This window comes from Carcharodon carcharias, chromosome 3 (assembly GCF_017639515.1).
Source record: "Carcharodon carcharias isolate sCarCar2 chromosome 3, sCarCar2.pri, whole genome shotgun sequence".
In the NCBI taxonomy this organism is placed as follows: Eukaryota; Metazoa; Chordata; class Chondrichthyes; order Lamniformes; family Lamnidae; genus Carcharodon; species Carcharodon carcharias.
Window position 1 is genome coordinate 74,903,252 of NC_054469.1, and position 13,160 is coordinate 74,916,411.

Sequence of the window (13,160 nt, forward strand, 5' to 3'; positions counted from 1 at the left end):
AACATTTGGGATTTTATAAATAAAGGTAAGGACAAGACTTTTAATTGAGTGAAGGAACAATGGTGGGCAAGAGTTTAAACCCACCCCTCATGTTGGCATGCCAGTTTCCCAACATGGAACTAGCACATTCCAAGTTTAAGCTTTAGAATGGTTGTTCTAAATGGAGTTGGTGTATTTGGTGGCCGCTTTCGTGCCTTCGGAGATGGCGCGTTTAGCCAGGTCTCCCGGCAGCATAAGGCAGCCAGCACTCTGGATCTCCCTGGCCAAGATGACGTGGTGCTTGTTGTAGTGAATGAGGAGCGAGGCCTCGGAGGTGATGCGTTCGAAAATATCGACAATGAAGGAATTCATAACACTCCTGGCCTTGGAGGAGATTCTGGTGGAAGGGTGGACCTGGGTCAGCAACCTGTACACATAAGTGGAATAGCTCTGCTTGCGAGATTTTATCCGCTTCTTGGGCGGCTTCTTGGTGACTTTAGTCAGCGACTGCTTCGACGCCTTGCGGGATGGACCACCCTTTGCCACAGCCACTGTGCTACAACTTTAAAAGAGTCAACCCATTCGACATTACCTAACTGGTCAGTTAAGCCACGTAATGAGATTGTCAGCTTGTTAAGGGCCAGTCTTGATATTTCGTTCTGAAACACAGGATGCAGACAGGGACTGAACCATAACAGGGAGGAGGAGACGTAAACAGTGTGGAAAGGCACTCAGCATGGTGGGGTAGCAGCAAAAGACTCCATCAAAGAGGGATAGGTTGGAAAAGGGCCTCAATCACAGGCAAGAGTTACACAGAAATCTAGACAATTATCTGTCATTTCTCCTCACTGTTGACAAGGGCATTTTGGGGAGTGGGTGACTTTGATGGGGGTAGTGTTTAAGGCTTCACAGATTCATGAGGGCTCAGGTGCTCAGAAAGACTACACATTCTAATAGATAGGAAAGGAGGAAATAAAAGGAAATGGGATTAGGTTACCCCAAGGAAGGGTTGACTAGTGATGAAGAGCAGCATCTCCAGGAGCAGAGGCAGTTCCCTGGGCAACAGAGGCACAGGAGTCAGGAATGAAGGACAGGAAGGCAATGAAGGCGAGTCCCTCATCAGAGGATCCACCATCAAAGCTGGAGCTACCTGGACATGTCAAGGCATCAGAAGACTGTGCCTGTTTGGCAAATGGTCACTGACTTGTGTAAACTCATTGAGGGGCATTCGAGGACTCGTGACGTTCCCTGCCATGATGAAATGAAGACGCATAAGTCTCCTTTAGTGCAATAACATGCCCAGTGCTTTATCAAAGTACAATGTGATATCCCTTACAACAGACCCATCCAAGTGATGCCCAAAGTGACATTACCAATATGGTGGCCTGCACTCACCACCCATACAAGGTCCTCCCTCTCTGGGTGAGGATGAGGTGGAGGCAGAGGCAGACTGCTCACTAGTGCCTGTCTGGGCCTGAGATGCACATGGTACCCAGCCTTATTGTGGGGGTACTGGGGGAGGGAAGTTCCAAAGGCTGCTGCACCGACATCACTGCAGGGGCTGCCTCTGCAGGGGCATAGCTCTAAAGATGGTTCACCCATCAGAGGGCCATGAAGGCAGGTGACAATGCTGGAACCCCCTGAGGGGTGGCCTCCTCATCAACTGTCTCACCACTCAGCCCTTTCATGGTGCCTTTGGTTGGAAGAGAGAGCCACCGCTGAGGCACAGTTGGCATCCACTCCATGCTTCTTTGGGCCATTGACTGGCCAATGCTACAGACTGTGGCATGCATTCCATGCATGTCAGTGTGCTGTTCCTGCATCCTCTCTGATTGATGCCACATATGGCTCTCCATGAGGTTTGCCACTCCCTCAATGGAGCCTCTCACGCACTTAAAGCATTGAGGCATTGTGGAACTCGTGGGATGGATGGACTCTCCATTCTCAACCCATGACTCTGCTGTGTTTCAGGTAATTCTGACATGGGAACATGCATCTCACGCTGGTCCCTCAGGTACAGCCACCTGTTTGAAGACTCCTGAGGCATTGCTTTTCCACTCTGCTGAGCAGGGCTGTGCCTGTCCTTCATCCTCTGAGGGGGACTGGCCACAGCCAACTCTGCAGCTGCACCACCAGCAACCACACCCCCTCTCTCCTCCACCATATCCTCCTGCTCTGAGGTGATGTGCGCTTCACCCTGCATCACCTCATCTGATAACACGAGGATACACCAAGGTGAAAGCATGTGCACTGGTGGAGGGTGCACAGGAAAGATGTGACAGTGCATATCCTGAGGCGTTTTCATCCTCATCACACTTGGGAACTTGTTTGTGCTATGTGGGCTCCTGCCTCTCTCTGTGGCTGCCCCTCTGAGAGACTTAAGAACAGATTGTGATGTGAGATTGGCACAGTCAACAGATGTTCACGCTGCTAAAAGTAATTAGATGACAGCTCATGCCTTGATACCTGATTGAATGGGGAACATTGCTGTGCATCTCCTGAACTTGGAGATGTTGAAATGTTTTCACCCTGTCTGCAACGGACACTTGCCTCTCCAACCATAACATTCCTGTGTCTTGACACTCTGGCCAAGTCAAGAGCCAGCTCCTCAAAGTATGTCAGTGATGCCAACTCCACTGTCCAGGCATGCCCTCTAGTGCTCCCTGGTGTTCAACTCCCATTTGGCCTGCAAGGTGAAAAGAGATGCCGTTAGGTAAATGCCTCTCTCCCTCATCACTTGCAGTTTTTCAGTCATAAACACTGCTGCAGTCTATACTCCTATCTACCAGCACTAGGGTTTTGACTTCTGCTTATGGGTCATCAAGGCTGCAAAGCACACATCTCTCTCATGTTCAGGAGAACTCTATGCACCCTCAGGTTGCCCCTTTCTTGTGCACACTAATGACCTTCGTGTTTTTATAATGATATAAAGGCACCAACCACTCATAAGGGATTGGGTAAACACATTGTGGATCATTTTTTTAGACGAGGCTCATGAGATAGAGAGCATTAATACCTCAGCAGCAGAGCTGTGCATGCTGTGTTATGTTCACAGCCAAAGTGAAACTGAGGCTGGATCACATGACACATGACTCGTGAATAGCATGCTGCTATTCCTTAAGAGCACATTACAACATCCCCCTTTCTATTTAAAGATACTTCCCCCCCTTCCAAAGAAGTATAACTATTTACAAGAGGTAATCTGCTGGTATGAGCAAATCTTGTGATGATAACCTTGCCTGGAGGTTCCTTTAATTGCTCACAGTGGTCTGGTGATTGTTATTCTTTGATGTTGATCCTGGTTGCATTTGGGATCTTGTCCTTGATGCAGTAGGATTGCATAGGATTGCACGGTGGTTGAGGTGTGGGACTGAATCTGATTTGTCCTTGGTTACACCTCACCATTGCGCCTTTGTCTATAATGACTTCATAGGACCTTTGATCCAAGCAAGTCATTGTTACCTCAGCTGGTTGCCATGTATCTTCTGTGGGATCCTGGGTGCAAACTTGGTGTCCCAACTGTAAACTTGGCAATTCTGTACCCACATTTTTACCTTGCATGTTGGTCATCTTCTCTTGCAGTTTTAAAAGTTGCTTGCTAGTTTCTGAGAGAGTAGAATGGGTAAGAGTAGGTAAATTGTCATATACTGTCTGTCGAACCTGAGCTCTGCCAGTGATTGAATAGTTGCACTTAAAGGTGTCGCTCTCAGATGTAAAATTGCAATGTGTAGATCTTGCTTGGTCTGTCTACATTTAAAAATTAGGGATTTCACTGTGCGTATAATTCATTCCACTAGGCCGTTAGATCTAGAGTAATGAGGAGACCAAGTAGTGTGATCAATATTCCACTTCCCACACATATCCTGAAATGGCTTACCAATAAATAGTGAACCGTTACCTGTAATGATCTCTCTAGGCACACCAAATAAACTGAAAATAGCACTTAGAGTGTATGTGACAGTTGTGATTGATGTATTATGCAATTGTTGAATAATGGGGTACTTGGTGAAGTAGTCAACAATAATGATGAAGTCAGTGCCATGGACATGAAAGAGGTCAGATGCGATTTTGGATCAAGGATGGGTAGGAACTTCTTGTGGAATCAATGGTTCTTTGTGGTGACTTGGCTTGTGCTCTTGGCATGTTTCGCACTTCTTGATGGCTACTTCAATGTCATTCTTCATACCCACCCAATAGGCTGTCTCTCTTGTGAGTTCTCTCATCCAATCTATGCCCATGTAAGAGTGATGAAATTGTTGAAGGATATCAGGCTGCAAACATTCTGATATAATGACCTGCCTGCCTTTAAGAATTACGCCCTGGGAGATGCCTAGCTCGTCTTGATGAGGCCAAAATGGTCTCACATGTTCGTGGACATGCTGAATTGAATCAGGCCATCCTTCGATGATGGTTTTCCATTATTTCTGTAGTTCAGAATCTTTCTTCAATTCTTCTTGTGGCTGCTGGCATTTGCGTTGAGCAAATATGTACCAGATCAATTGAAGGACTTGCATTCTCTAGCAAGCGTAACATCGCAGCTCCCTTGAAACTGCCAGTTTTGTCAAAACATGCTCGATATTTCGATGTTAGGTCATAAACTAAGGTAATAGGATTAGTTTCTGAGGTTGAGCTGCCGTGTGAGGTCTGACTGATTCCATGGATTGTTACTAGCGTGAGGTCCCTACATGCCGGTAGACCTACAATCACTGGGCCTTTAGTTTCCACAATGTAGAACATCCATGACACCCAGGAAGATTGATTGTACTTCCATTCCAGGGCTACAGATCCTGCACATGGAATTAGTGAACCATTTGTATGCCATAAGTTGTGCAGTAGTAGGTTTTGCCATGGCCTTCCATGTCTGTGGATACATGTCTTTTAAAATTCGCAAAGTAGTATGTTAGTACGTACCCCTGTGTCAATCTTGGCCAATAACGAGTAGTTACCAGCTTTCTTAGGACAGATCATTCAAATGTTGGCAAACATTTTAGATAATGTGATGTATGTTTTCCATGAGATTGATGGTGTGAAACGTATTCAATGCTCTTCGTCTCATTGTGCGCATCATCGTCATTTTCTGATTTGTCAATCACCTCATGTACATGTTTCTGATGGGATACCAGATGGCCATTCTTATTGCTTGAACGTACCCATTGTGTGCAGTCTGTTTGGCTCAATGCACAGCTCTTTGTAGCTGCATCAGCCTTTGCTCCAGTGCACTGCCACTGCCAATGGCCCTTTTTACCACATGCCTTGCAAAATTGCTGGAAAGCTGGCAGTTCCTTGGCGCACGCAGGAAGCCATATCTTCCACATGTCTTGCTAGGTTTGGGTGTTCTAGTAAGTACGTCAACAATCGGCATTGTGTTTAGGACCTGTAAGTTTCATCGACCTGCAAAAGTCACTTCATAATTACATTCATCCTTGACTAGCTCTTCAGTGCTATACATTTTAGTCTTGTCTAACAGGTCTTGCTGCAGTGCTTCCATGGGTCTGAATGTGATCACCAACTCAACAATTCTGTCTGCTTGTCTTGCGTCTGAAAAATCACAGTATGTACCCTTATCTCTTCATATGCTGATGAAGTGGTCCATGGATTCTGTAGACTGTTGCCGAAATGACATGAACTCTAGTCGGTGAATATGGAAGTTTAACTTGATGCTGAACCGGTCTTCCGGTCCATTTCTTTTGGGGATCCTTTAGCTCTCGTGCTGTTAATTCTGACATGTTCAACCTACTTAGGCCTTCATTTCCAATCGCTAGGTGAATTTTTATGGCTAGCTTGTCTGGCTCAGGCACATCTGAATCAAGAAACCATAACTCTGTACGCTATTGAAACACTTTGGATTTGGATAGTCAGTCAATTGCATCCCAATTCAAACTGGGGAACTTTATAGACATTTCTGCGCTCAGTCACCACCTCCCTTTTACCTTCCTCCTTGTTTTATTCAATTTATTTTTCAGCAATCCCTGAAGCCATCAGTTATAATCGCAACCTTCCCTGGCCTGATTTTTATGACGGCTTTGTTTGTTTTTTTAACTCTTCCTCGCTCACTATCAATCCAGCCGACACCCTGGTCACTCACCTTTCCTGGCTGAGCTAACCCACTGCTGGTCCTCTGATGCGCTGTCCCACTCACGGAATTGACAGGCTCTGTGCTGTAATCTCATCACTCTTTATTTGAGCACTATCCCAGCACAGTGTCTTCAAAGCTTTTCTGTGCAGCTGTGATTTCAATGTTCTCTAATGCTGTTGCTTGGTTGTGGACTGCCCAAAACATTGAGAGTCATCTCAAGCCATATAGTGTGATGTAGGGCTGTTCACTATGTGGTTTCTTGCTGCTATGCTGTTTAACCATTGTTGAACACCACCAAAACATTTTTATAATTATATAAAGGTGCCAATCACTCATAAGGAACTGGGTAAGCACATTGTGGGTTCACTGATTTAGACTAGGCACATGAGAACATTTAATATGAAGGTAGAAAGCTTGAAGACCTCAGCTGCAGGACTGTGTGTGCTGTGTTCTGTTCACAGGCCAAAGTGAAACTAAGACTGGTACACATGACACAATTACCCTGTAGTGATAGCAGGCTGCTATCCCTTAAAGGTATATTACAACAGTGACCAGGGGACATGCCATCTGGGTTTACCTTTGGACTCACCTTTTCAGATCTGAGAAGGTCATTGGAACACTAAACGCACAGCACCCAATCCCTCCTGACCACTCCTCTGCTGCTGACCTTATGAGCCACCTCCAGCCATGCCCCTTGATGAGACTTACTGGCTTTCTGCTGCCACTGGCGGGGGACAAGATATTTCTGCATTCAGTCGCCACCTCCAGCAGCACGTCCAGTGAGGTGTCTTAAAAACAGGCTGCCCTGATACAGAGGGCCTCCTTTCTCACCTCTGCCCCTTCTTCCATTCTTTGGATGGATGGCAGCCTCAGCAGTGACTGCTGCCTGCCCTTTAAATTGGACAGCAAAAGTGATTCTAGGCCAATTAACTGCTTTCCATATTGAAACTGCAGTGTTGCTGGTACAGTGCAGGTTTCCTGAAGTGACTGTGATGTTAAGGTCCCAACACCGGAATGGAAATCCCGTCCATAGGCTATAAGAGAAAAGAAGTGAAGTTTTGAAGATTGTAAGAAATTTGATAGAGGAATGGGGTCAGTTAGCTCAGACGACCAGATGGTTAGAGTAACGTAGAGTATGATGGCAATGGTGCTGGCTGTGGTAGTTCATGGAGGTCGTCCTCCTTGCCTTGCCCCATGCTTGATGTGGAGTGCCCCTCAAGTCATATAACCATTTGTCTCTAACAGAGAGAGATGCCTATGGTTCCTCATGGACCATGGCTAATTGCCTGATAGGGGCATTAGTGACTGACTATTTCCTTTGGTTGGGGAATCAGGGAGAAAAGTCATCAATTTAAGCATGTGAGGAAAGAGGTTAGGAGAAATTTCTTTATGCAACAGGCTGCTGGATTATAGACTGCTTTGACACAAAGAGTGGTGGAATCAGATGTCATTTTATCTCTCGGAAAAACCAGATAATCATTAAGCAAAGAAAAATACAGGCTAAGGGAAGAGAGCAGGATTCTAACAACCTAAGAATTGGAGCCTAAGTTGGAAGAAATATCCCATAATGTGGTTAAGCAACAGCCTATCATTGTTGTATTCACAGAATCATTTGTCAGTCAACATCTCAAACTCCTCCATTCTAATTCTTGGATATGTTCTGTCCCACTGGTAGCTGACCCATCAGAGATACAGGCACCATGGTGTACGGTCAGGTGTGTGTAGCACTGGGGGTCCCCAGCATTAACAGCACATCTCATCACTACAGGTCAAATAATGTCAAGGAAACTGCCTGCTGATCAACATCAATCACCTTCCCAACTCCTTAATTGATGAATTGGTTCTCCTCTGTGTTGACTATCACTTGAAGGAGGCAGTGAGGGAAACAAGTGCATAGACAATGTACTCTGGGTTACAGGCTTCAATGAAACAAAAAAAGACTGAAGACAGACAAAAAGAATTAGGAAGTAGACAATGAGCAGAGAGGTCATTACAGGAAGAGATGGAGAATTTTATTTTTCTCTATTAATATCATGGGGTCATCTAGTGCCACAAATGAATGTTGTTGGCTTGCATGATGATGAATGCTATGTAAATATTTTTCTACCAATTGATAAAGAGATTTATTCCAGTCTGGTCACTGAAATGAAAGGATCACAGATTACCTTAATCATCCCGTAATGATAAAATTTCAGAATTAAGAAAGATCAGTAAAGCCTATGAACATTCAAATGAACTAACATCCATCCACTGAGCTGGATTTTGGTGTCTCTTAGCGATATTCATTAGATTCACACTTGCCTGTGGACTTTCTATGGGTTTTGGAAGTCAAGTTGCTGTCAGGCAAAGATGCAGACAATACCACACCCTCTACAGGACATCTGGGACCTATGTGAAATGGGCAAGCAACAATGTATCACCTTAGCCAACAGACTGAAGAATCGTTATTGAGCAGCACAGGGTCTGAACCAGGAGGTATCAGTTAGGTTTTTGAATTCACTGTCAAATCAGCTACAGAAAACAAAAGAAAGGGAAAGGATGATTCAGCTTAAGATAGGGATGGGGGTGGTGGTGGGGGGGTGGGGGGGAGAAGAAACAGAAAAACTAAAACAAGCTACTTTTACTAAATCCCCAGCAATAATTAAAAACTGAAAGAAAAGTTAATTTTCGGTGCTAGAGAGGTTGTTCAGCAGTAATTAAGATTTACCATTCTGATAAAAGGATATTTCGCCTGGAATGGATAAAGCCTAACCTTGTTGGCAAGTTTGGTCCATCTGTATCTGCAAGGTAAGTACAGCAATTTCATGCTGTTTATGTATGCATCCAGATGGCAAGATTTCTGTTAAATTTGAGGAGAATTGCATCTTGAATTGCAGCTTCCGGATTCTGTGTATAATTGCGTATGTGCACACCCTGAATTCTGAATTACACATAAATAATGTGTCAAGCACTGTTAGCTGCCCTTCCATGCTCAGAAGCTCATTAATTATGCACTGGTGAGTATCCCTCCAAATCACCTGGTTACTTTCACCCCAAAATTGTATTTCACAATCTAATAGGCTTTTTAAATACTGTGCCTCTTAGATGAACCAACTGTCAACAACAACTAATGAAATGTTTAATATTGAATCTAAGTTAAATATTCTCCTGGAATACTAGATGTGGGATAAAACAAGAATTGATTTTATAGCCAGGACCCCGAGCTGAAATGCCAATGGCCTGAATTTTCCGAGCAGCAATAATGATGATCAGATTGTTGCTGCGCTCGAAGATTCTCCCACCCTGACACTGCTGCGCATTTCCTCGGGGATCTTCAGATCCTGACTGTTAAAGAGATGCACAGTGCAGCGACCCTCAGAGAACTTCATCGGAATGGAGTATAGTTGGGGGAAGATAGATATGCCCCATTATTACAGCTGCCTTTGATAAGTGTAGAGATCCAGGCTTTGAATGTTAGTAAATGGATAAGTGAATGGATGAGTGGGTGAATGGGTAAGTGCATGAGTGGGTGAAGGGGGTAGGTGAGTAGGGTGAGGAGATGGTTGCGGTTGGTAGTGTTGGTAGAATTGGGTTTGGGGGAATTGGGTCGGATTGAGGGGTAGTTGAGTCGAGTTGGGGATAGTCAGGTGGTTGGGGGTGTAGTCGGGTAAGGGGGTTTAGTCATGTGATCAGGGGATGGCTGGGTTGGTAGTTGATCAGGGGTATAGTTGAGTGGTCGGGAATAGTTGGGTCCAGTTAGGGGACAGTTGAGTGATTGGGGGGGTGGGGGGTTGGGTGGGGGGGGGATGTGCTGGTTGGGTTGGGTTGTAGGTTTGACCGGGTGTGTCTGAAGTGGTCAAGATGGTGGTCGGGCAGATGGTTGGGATGGGGTGTAGTCAGGCCAGGGGGTAGTCAAGGTGATCAGGAGGTCTGGGGAGTAGTCGGGTCTGTTCGGGGGTAATTGGGTTGGGTTGGGGGTTTGATTGGGGTGTGGTTGGGTCGGTGGGTAGTCAGGTTGGTTCTGGAGAAAGGTCCGGTCAGGTTGGGGGTAGTCGGGAGATTGGTCAGGTTGGGGTGCAATTGGGTCAGATCAGGGTGCATTTGGGTCAGATTGGGGGGTAAATCGGTGGTGGTTAGTCAGGGGAGGTCAGGGGGTGATTGGGGGTTCAGTTGTTGAATAACCCAGGTTTTAATCTGTCTAACATTTCCTGGGTAATTATTCAGGTAAGTACTGTGAAACTGTCTGAAGTGTCCAACTCTTAGGGCAGAATTATCCGTTTTTGAAACTAAGTGTGGTGGCAGGCGGGTTTCACAGTGTGTATCCCACTACTTGGAAAGGCAGGAAATCGCACCCGATTCCATGCTCAGAAGCTCATTAATTATGCACTGGTGAGTATCCCTCCAAATCACCTGGCGAGTTGGGAGCTGATTCACCTGCCCCGCCATTACCTGGCAGGGTCGAATATCTGTGTGCCATATTTAAATGCCGGTTGAGCACACACATCTCACTCTCTCCAGCCTAGCTGTGTCCAGGAGACACACAGAGATGTCTTCAAGCCAAAATAAGAAGGTTGCAAGCCTCAAGAAGAAGGCAGCACCCCGCTTCAGCCACGAGGCCTTCCAGGCCTTGATCAGAGGAGTGCAGGCACATAGGAATGTCTTATGTCCTGGGGATGGCTCCAAAAATCATACCAGCCTCACCTCTCCACCCTTGGAGACCATCGCAGGGAACATCAGCACAGCTGGCAACCGCATCCGAAATGCCACCCAGTGCAGGAAGAGGATGAATGATGTCATCCGCTCCGCCAGATTAAGTCATCCTTCAACTCCCTCCAATATCAAACTCTCATCATGGCATCATGCACTTAAAGAACTACTCACTTCAGGGATCTCACACAACCATTAGCAGGGGATACATATCACCATTGATTGCCTCAGGGAAAGTTTCACATCACCACCATTTCATTTATCATGATGTGCATCCTCAGGCCTGCTGGGGAGTGCCCAACACACACAGGGGGCATACAACTTTCCCGACCAATGCTCTATCCCTTCTTGTCACACGCCTTTCTTTTGTCTACATCTAGGGCAAATTGTCCCACAACAGAAGGGAAAGAGCGCAGACCAGGGGAGGGACAGCCGACATAATTGCCCACAGCAAATTCGAGGACGCTGCAGCCGTGATCGCTGGGAAAGACAGCGATCGCTCCTGCGGGGAAGGGGAGATAGGTTGTCTCAGTAACATAGTACAGATCACACCTCCATCAGTTCATCACAACCTGACAATCATAGTGAGTGACGTGCAGTCTAATCAACTAAAAGTCTGTTCTCTATCTTTTAGGTACCAGAAGATCGAGGCACACAAGGCAGCCCACTATAAGTCTGAACCCCAGACCATGTCAGAAGAGGAAGCTCTGGAAGAACCATTGCAGCATTCACCCACACCCTCTACCAGTGCAGAGACACACACCTCGATGGGGCATAGTCCTACATTAGGGTCAGGCTCACCTACTGGAGCACACCTCACTGACACGTCCCCACAGCAGTCGGAAGCAGGTTCAGCCCAGGTCTCCGGCACTCAGAGGGCTGCTGCAGACTTGCCACCCACTGAGTCCAAATCAGATGATGAGCCTCTGTGAGCAGTCGCCAAGTCATTGGTGGAGATGCAACAACAGGCAGCATGGAACATCAGGCAGAGATTTGGTGGTCACTCAGCAGACTAGAGCAAAGGAGGGAGGAGTCCATCTGCGTCCTGTCTGATGTCATGATGCTGACATGTAAGCGCCTGGAGGTGACTATGGGAAGGTTGGCAATCACCACAGATACCTTAGTCCAGCAAGTTTTTTGCCAGATTTGCGCTCAGCCCTGGACTCCATGGCCACACATCCTGGTGGGCACCATCAAGATATAGGCAACAGGGGGACGAGCCACCTTGACCTCCCTCCAGGTGCAGCTTCTCCTCAAGGAATCAGGGCAGGGAGTAGGGCACCCACAGGGAGGATAAGCGTCAGCGGGACACCCTGGGGGCCTCCACTCAGGACAACCCAAGGGCGGCCAGCCACTTATAGTCCCCTCTGCCTGTGACCCCATCCACTCCAGCTGCTTAGGCAGAGGGTGGTGCACCTGCCCCGAACAGGATGCCCTTGTCAGGCCGGGACCCATCAGGCCTCGAGCCACCAGAGAACATCCGCCAAGGTCAACTTAGACATCAGGACATAGCAGTCAGCAGGCTGCCTCCACCTCTGCTGCCGATGTCAGGGCTGCACCCAGGCGTAGAGGTAGGTTTAGGAAAATTAGTAAATATTGAAATCACTTTTGAGTCACGGGCATGCAGCCACTGTATAAATATTACACTATTGCTAATACATTTGATGTGTATGTGAATGGCTTGGTCGAACGAAGGCATTGCAACTATTTAGATATGAATCCATTTATCTCGATGTTTAGCCATCCTCCGACTTAGTGATAGTCTCACCTTGTGAGATTCACAATCGTGTGATGTCAACCTCACTGAAGATAGTTTCCGCATCCTTGTGTGAAGTCAGGGAGATGTGTTAAAATCCTTACTGGAATTGTGTGATTTATGCACTTGTAACCCTCCTTTCTCACGAAACACCTTTGTCTGAGGACAGCTCAACAGTTGTGTCTCCTCAGCGGTAGTGCCAAAGACCTGGAGGAGAGGATGATTTCCCCAACCTTGTCCTCATTTCACTGGCCACTGTAGTTTCTCATTTTTGTGGTAACGACTGATTCAAGTAAATTTTTGCATCATTCTCGTTGTTGAATGAACTCTTACTTCCCAGAGAAAGCACATACAGAGGCACCACTGGCCTTCTTAGAGATCACGGCCTGGTGAATCTTGAGACTAGAAGGTACAAGTGTGAATGCTGGACTAGCTTTTGATCTTGGACATCCTTTGAGATGAAATGAAATGGCATTGAGGGCCAGGAGAACTGTGGCCACCTCCCCTTGCCTTCACTTCACTCCTCCTGGAATCTGGCAGCAATTGAAATGTCACGGGCATGTTTCCTGTGTCTTGCTTCCTTTATGGTGTCATTGCCTTTAAACTGACCCTCATTGCCCTCTTGAGGTTCCTAGCCCTCATGATCTTCATCCTCCTTGGAGC